Source organism: Opisthorchis viverrini (genome assembly GCF_000715545.1).
Source record: "Opisthorchis viverrini unplaced genomic scaffold opera_v5_13, whole genome shotgun sequence".
NCBI classification, from domain to species: domain Eukaryota; kingdom Metazoa; phylum Platyhelminthes; class Trematoda; order Opisthorchiida; family Opisthorchiidae; genus Opisthorchis; species Opisthorchis viverrini.
In genome coordinates this window covers 3197555-3204085 of record NW_008751669.1, presented here as the reverse complement: position 1 = coordinate 3204085, position 6531 = coordinate 3197555, and the positions used below count along the sequence as shown (strand labels likewise).

At 41.9% G+C, this 6531-nt stretch overlaps 1 protein-coding gene across 1 annotated transcript in view; it reads right to left on the bottom strand.

Annotated features, from left to right (window-relative positions):
* T265_01271 (hypothetical protein) overlaps positions 1 to 6531 on the bottom strand; it is a gene marked incomplete at both ends in the record, with an annotated part of 50490 nt that overhangs the window by 42456 nt on the left and 1503 nt on the right. The window lies entirely within an intron of this gene.

The window sequence follows — 6531 nt, the reverse complement described above, 5'->3', positions numbered from 1 at the left end:
AATCTATTGATCCTAGTGCAGAACAGCTGAGATATTTTACGGAAGACTGCCTATGAACTACAATGTTGATTGTATGATGGATTTCGTCTATCACACTGGCCGTTGTCCACCAAATGCCCACAGTGGACAAGAATCCACAAACAGGTGCACTTGATTAGTAGACACACTAAGGGTATGTCTATCGTGTTGATGGATGTTGTAGAAATTACCTGTTCCTTGCATCCGTTTACCATATACAACGGCCTAAAATTTCGTCCCAAACACAACTTGTAGCATCCATTATAATTTTCTTCTTTACGTTTATATAAGCAAAATTACTTGGGCTGCAAATCTCTGCGGGTTTTGGAGCTAAAAACTTACATGCGTACGGGCTAACGGAGCACCCGCAGTGGAAACTTGCACTGCATTTCACTAGCCTCCTTTTGGATTTCGCACTCCAAAGGAGTTTTGCGACCTCTCAGCAGGTTATGGATGAGCGTCACGTGAAGCAAATTGCTAAGCGCAGCAGTAGAAAGAGATGAAAGTCCTAAAAAACGGTGAGCTCAAGAAGAGCTAGTCTTTTAGCTACCCAGGTGCGAAATACATTGCAAAGTAACGACTTCATGTGCACCTGCGCCGATCGGTTAACCTCAGTACAATGGATTAACTGTTAGTCGGCAAGGTTACTGAACTTTCCGAAATACGTTTCACCGAACTTTAGGTTCTGTGGGCTGATGGGTGTACCTTCCGTTGGTATTGACCAATAAAGGAGGTATAATGATTATCATTCTGCAGGAGTAAAGATTTGGCAATAAACTCGGTCCGAAAAATATCTGATAATATGCACGGAGAAAAAGACCAGTAGCACAGAAACGAAGGCATTTCTTGATTCGAAATGGCTTGCTGATGCTAACGCATCCAAATCAAGTTATTCTGGAAACTTGTTTTGGATAAGGAAACATTCTGCTTTTCTTGAAGTATTTGTTAGCAACAAAAACAATGGGTTTCGGGAGCTGGCTCATAACAGGAGACCTTAAAGTTTCCTGTTCCGTAGCCTTAGTCCTTTCAGTGCATTTGGTGATCGATCCCGAGAAAAAGTTTATACCATTGAGATTTTGGGGGTGTTGTTTCTGGAAGTGCAGCCCACCGGGAGAAAAAGCGTTAACCTGTTTGCCAAGTTGTTTAACATCGACCTTCAAGACCAAATTTCCAAAGGGTAGGACTAGACATACATCCTATACGTATGTATGACAATACCCATGACATTCTGTATTTGCTTTGCGTTCGCCTAAGAACTCCAGTCTAAGACCTAAGGCCAGGATTAAACTCTAAACATTAATCATGTAAAGGTTTGTTTCCTCTATGACATTAGGCATGTTGCATCAAAATGTGCTATCAATTCTTAAAAAAACCGTTTGTGAATTTTTAACTGGATTAGCCTTTTCAACGCCCGTGCGTAGAGGAACTGACTGAACTCATCTTGTGAGGGCTTTTTGGCTCAAAATGATAAACTCTGAGTAATAATCATTCTTTTCGTGCACGCAGACATTAAAGCGATTTGTTCCCTATTTGAGGCTCCAAAACAGGATTCAGGCTCTAAAAATCATTGGGCACAATAGATTCAGGCCACCAAGCATATTTTTATTCTCTCATGGTTGGGTGAATGGATCAGAAACCACCCATCTGTGCTGCGACGGAGGATCATGAATTCACTCTTCTTCAGCTCTGACTTATAATCCATTTAACGTGAACAAGGTACAGTCCACTTGATAAAAATGTCTGACTGAAGCCAATTTTCTAACTACATAAATGTAGGAAGCACACTTGGATTTCGGTGTTTCGGGCCAAATTCGGTTCGGTTAGTACTAAAAGACTAAGCGCTATGCGGTGAAAAATTTAAAGTCAAAACACAGCGTAGTGGAATACTATGTTATAATCCGATTTTCCCGGTTGCCGTGAGCAAACTTTTTCAAGGAATTCTACACTCTGTCGAATACCGGCGTGCGCTGATGTTTTAGAAATAAACGCAAAACTGAATTGCATCAGCCGTAGCGATGCCACCAGCGCCCCGTCTACCTGACTTGGACTTACTGCATTCCTTAGTAGGCATGAGGAGCCAGATGTCCAGCTGGGAGCTCAACAACCAACACAAAAGACGGAGGCATTATAATCAAACTACACATTATAACGCGTATACGCACACAGAGCTCATACATCCACACATATTGGTCGCCAACTGGTATCAGAAACACGCCAAACAGAAGGCATGATAGCGGACCCAAAAGACGCTATATTTTATCCGCATTCAGTTGCTTGTAGAAATCTTTGGAAAAGGTCGCCCAGGGCAACCGAAAAGTATCTTATTGCACTAAGCTGTGCGACTCCGCACTCAAACCTACAACACAGCGGAGCGAGCGGTTGTGAACATATGATTTTTAGCAAGTGAAGTGCAACAGCAGTATAAGTTGCAAAATAGCTTATGGGATCAAGGGCCATGATTGCCCTGTGGTGGATTAAAAATCAAGGTTCCCCTAACCACCTGGTTTGACGAACAGGGATCTTCCACTCCACGAATAGTGCCATTCTGTAGCATTTACATCAACAGTGGCAATTTGAATGGATGTTCTTTGGTTAAATTCGTCCGTGATTTATTTGTAGCTAACATACAAATCACGAACATTACGTGTTATTCCTGTGTTATTTCTGCTTAATAAATCTTACTTTAAATATTGCCTCTGACCACCGTCCAGATAAGGCATGTAAACAACTTGCACGTCAAATTTACTAACAAGTTTTGATATTCTCATGAAATCTGCTGCCGCACTCACTTTCTTATTGCGTTCTAAAGTGAATATCCTCGTTCAACAGCACGGCACAAACGATGACGTAAAGCAGTAATTTCACCATAACCGTTTCAAACGTGCAAAAAACAGCTGTTTGCTTCCGCTAGTTTACACAAATTACCGTTTAATTTGACTTTTAAAAAGTAATCCGTGAGTTGAAGCTTGGAATGTCTAAACTGTTAGAGCTTGCGAGGTTTTCCACATCAGTAGACCAGTCTCACAACTGAACAATGTTTTCCGGAACCAATTAGCAGCGATCCGAGTCAGCAGCTGTTCTTATTGTCAATTACAAACCGCCCAATGGGTTGTGCATGCCGACTGATTTTGTAGTGGGTGTTTTCGTCTTCCGCCATGCAAATTCAAATTATGATGACATACCTAACACAGTTTAGCCGGAACCCCGCATATTAATTTACCAATTGTGTTCTATTGTTTACAAACTGCCTGAGGTCCAGAAGTTGCTTACTGATGTTTCAATCAGTTGGTATAATCTGTATGCACTGTGATAATATGCTACATGGTGTATGAGAATACGGCCGCAATAACATTTTGCTTCGTCCTGGGGACGAAAAACAGTGGTTTGCTTTTTGGTACGAGTATCCTCCAGGCAAACCTCGGGTGCTGTAAACATTTCCATGTATCTTGACAGGTAAACGTATACAGAAGAATTTCCATTTGTATTGCAATGGAAAAACTATGCATATTTTGTTGAAAGGGAAACTGTATCATACTTTCGAGGGTCTGGCACTTACCACGCTGTGCACAACATGCACAATCATATGGTGTAGCGCATTTAGGGTTTGGTAAAGCGACAGTCTTTTGACGAATGGGAAGACGGAGAGGCAATCCGTTTTGTTGAGGCAGCTAAATTTTAACCGAGGTACCATGAGAATGTAGTACGATCGAAGTAAATGTCGGCATAGTGCGATGATGGCAAAGGGTGACCAGAAAGTGAACACGCCGCCGGGAAAAAGATTCGTTGGGAAATTGGATAACTGACAATCTTATGGTTAATTTGAGGTTTCACACTTGCTGAACGTTGAACAAAAGCATGGAGTTATTTTCATTTGTGCTTATTTCGGAACCAGCACCAGCCCACAAAGTACTGCCTGGTGGATTGCGTCAGCAAGTTTCAGGCACCCCGGTTAGTCTAAGTTCTATCACTCTTGTTAAATGCTCGCTTCAGCATGATAAGTTTAGTCGGCTGCACAAAATGGTTTTTGATGGTCGCGAAATGGTGGAAAAAAGCCAAAATTACAAACATTGTCCATTCATGAATTTCGGATGAAAGAACTGAAGAGACGAATCACGCCCAGGCAGTATGGATTCGGTTAATATCCCAGCAGGAGCGCTCAGAAAAATTCGTAGCGTAAGTGGTGTAAACTGAACCTAATTCCATTAGTCGACAAGTTTATTAATTGGTGTAGCACTGGTCTTCACCCTGGGGGATTTTGAGCCCATTTTGGCCAAGAGTATCTTGTGGCACTACCTAAGCTTTTCAAGAGTATAAAGTGTCACCTACGTGAAATTACGAGCGGATGAACATGGGAACTGTGCTCAAATGCTGAATCACAAATGGGGTAAAACCGGCTAGATGTGGAATAAATTTCGCCAAAAATTATACATAGTTTTTGGTCCTGAAGAACGCTGGATATACTGAATATCTTTCCAAGTCGAAAATAAGCGATATATTCAGCTAGGGGACGTAGATTCGTCTGGACTCCGTGAATTTTTCCGTTATTACCATATTGATAAACGGAAAAGTCTTTGGCTTGCTGTCCATAGTTAGCTTTGTGTTAATGTATGAGGCAGTAAATGAGTGGAGTTTGGTGTGTTGTGACTCATCCACTTAGTATGATGTTTGTTGGGGTATGTTCAAGAGCTGCTAATCAGGTGACCTTTGATCCGTTCATCCAGCCTGAAAATCACTCCAGTTTAATTGGATGCTCGGTGTAAGCGATCGATCGAATGCAGCAAAGGCAGACCACAGAATAATTCAGGTCACGAACAGACCACTGAAACGAGTAGCATTTCTTTAAAACAATCGAAGATATAACTTATAGACAAATGTCCTTAACCACACGACGAGAAAATATTCGACCTCCCGTACGCTGATGATGTTCCATCGAATGTTGATGGAACGTTTTTAGGCTGATCGCTGAGTTTACCTGGGAGATCAGCAGTCAGGCGACTAACAACCAAATGCGCACCGGTCTCCTAAAACGCCAATGCAGAGTGAACTCATTCGATTTTTAGGCTGATCGCCGAGTTTAACTAGGAGATCAGCAGTCAGGCAACTAACAACCAAATGCGCACCAGTCTCATAAAACGCCAATGCAGAGTGAACTCATTCGGGTTTGTATCTTGGGACATTCTTTGAACGCAGCTGAAAACAAGCTGGCTCAAGACAAATTTCATGGTAGCAACAGAAAGTAAACTCTTTCTTCTTCTTTCTTCTTGCAAACCGAACCCAAGCCGAATCTCCCCCTTAATCGTAGTCTTCAAATGAATATACTGCATCAGTGCTTTTGAAAGTTTTTTGGAAGTAAGGTGAATCGACAAAGTGATTCCTTTCCAGCAGGAATCCGCGCCTCTTGTAGAGAATTGTCCCAGATTGGATAAGAAATAACTGTGGATAAAAAGTGAACATTCAATAATGCATCTTCGTTATGCGTAAACACCAACAATTAGATCCAACTAATCAAATTTGGCACAGACTTTCACATCAAAAGTGTGAGCTTCTGGTTCGGTCAGTACGATTCACCTATGATGCTGAGCTGTTCATGCCCAAGCTGAACTGAGGGATATATGGTAACATACAAAGTACAGAACTCAGAACATTTTCCCACTTTACCTTAGATTGTGCAAATAGCCCTAGAAGGGGCCGTTAATGGATATTTTACTCATCGGATTTTGGTGCATGCTCAGCATTAGGTGCGTTTCCATCATTTTTTGTTTGACCGACTGTAAGCCACCAACACGGAACTATGTTGTCTTTGAGGGCATCATTGAATATTGACACCTCAGAAAAGGAACACCAAAGTTCGCCACGAGTTTCTTTGGTATTTTCATGAGAGCGACACGTGTCGCATTCACAAAACTCACGTTTAGCCGGTAGCATTCTGTTTTGAGCCGGTGAAAACAGGTCATTCACGAGTAGTCATTCAGTGCTGCTTGCAGATCGTAATCAGTCGCAGGTTATGGAGCTCACTTGGGTTCTGGTGAGATGCAAACAGTTTGCACGCCTCAAACAAACTATAAGAAGCACCATTTACCAAGTTGACTTCTGGTCCAACATTTCTCTGAAGTGTACTTAACAGTCCGTAAATGAGACAGAACTTCGTTTAGTCATGAGAGGACTGCTCTCCAAAGAAACTACTATAATTCCATTAAGATTCTTTGAATTGTAACACCCAGTAAAAGTACCCTGCAGCACTTGGAAAATCCAGTGGCTGTATTCCTCACATTGTCCTCACATTTCCGTAACGGGACTGCAAGTCATGTAAAGTTATTTATATATCTGGGCTGAAACAAGGGTCTCCTTGCCATCCGCTTCCAGAATTCAGCATACCTACCTGATTAAAATGTTGGATACCATGTACTTGTGCTAACCTGTCCAGTACGTGGCCGTTGTTCATTTGAACTATCTACTAAGATGAGGAATTTTGCGATCCAGTAAGAAAATCAAAGGCTCTCGAACATCTGTTTA